Source organism: Limulus polyphemus, unplaced genomic scaffold, assembly GCF_000517525.1.
Source record: "Limulus polyphemus unplaced genomic scaffold, Limulus_polyphemus-2.1.2 Scaffold3730, whole genome shotgun sequence".
In the NCBI taxonomy this organism is placed as follows: Eukaryota; Metazoa; Arthropoda; class Merostomata; order Xiphosura; family Limulidae; genus Limulus; species Limulus polyphemus.
Genome location: NW_013669340.1, coordinates 84,410 through 85,596, shown reverse-complemented (window position 1 = coordinate 85,596; position 1,187 = coordinate 84,410).

The window sequence follows — 1,187 nt, the reverse complement described above, 5'->3', positions numbered from 1 at the left end:
ATAATTGATTTTCTAAAAGCAAGTGTTGTGCGCCCTGCTTGGAAGAAGGTGTCTAGTCTAAGCCCTGTGACAAAGCACTATCGAGCACAATGGGACCAGTTGAAGCTTGAAAATGGTATTCTTGTCCGGAGATAGGAAACTACAGATGAGAAATTGACGACTTGGCAAACGATTATACCGAGAAAGTTACGGGAAGTTATGTTGTGTCAATCCCATGATACTGTAACAGGAGGACATCTCGGAGTTAAGAAAACATTGAGTTACCTACGACACAGATTTTACTGGATAGGTATGAGGCAAGATGTGGAAGAATGGTGCAGAACATGCAGGGCTAAAAGGGGACCCAAGCATAAGAGACGCCCACCTTACGAAGAGTTGCCCGAAAATGTATCAGAGTTTGTGAAAGCATTATCGGAAAGGATGGATGATATTCACCATCAAGTGCATTCAAACTTGAAAACGTCTGCTGATTCGATGAAGTTATCTTATGATAAGAGATCTACTGAAGTTAGTTTTGTACCAGGAGACAAGGTGTGGTTGTATAATACCAGAAAGATCAAAGGGAAGTCTCCTAAGTTGTCTTCTCCATGGGAAGGCCCATATGACATAGTGGAACGTCTCTCAGACGTGACTTTCCGGATAAAATGTGGTCGGCGAGGTAAGCCAAAAGTTGGGACGAAGTGAACAAAGGAACAAATGACGCTGCTGAAGATGTGTCACCTGAAAAAGCCACCGTCGAAGAAGAAACTCTACTCAGTTTTGAGAAAGGAAACGGAATGATGATGTTACTATCACTGATGTGACTGTTATCGACGATAGAACATTTCCTGATGAAGCAGAAGCCAACGAGACGGAGACCAGTTCGGAAGAAGATACGTCCCATAAAATTAAGACTTTGTTGAATTGTAATTCTGTACATTTAATTAAGTTATTGTTAATTGTTATTGGTTTAATGTAAGTGGCTATTGTTCAGGACGAACAATACTAAGGAAGGGGCAGTGTTACGACATCGGGGTCACGTGACGCTAGTAACACGTCATTGACTTCTAGAAATATCCTGTTCCTTCATGAATGCTCTAGCGTTTACTAGATACGTGTTAGTCTTGTATATTGTTACGTCTCCGTTTGTTAATTAACTTTCCGTAACTTCGTTCCGACGAAACTTTAGCGACACAAGTCCTTTTTCT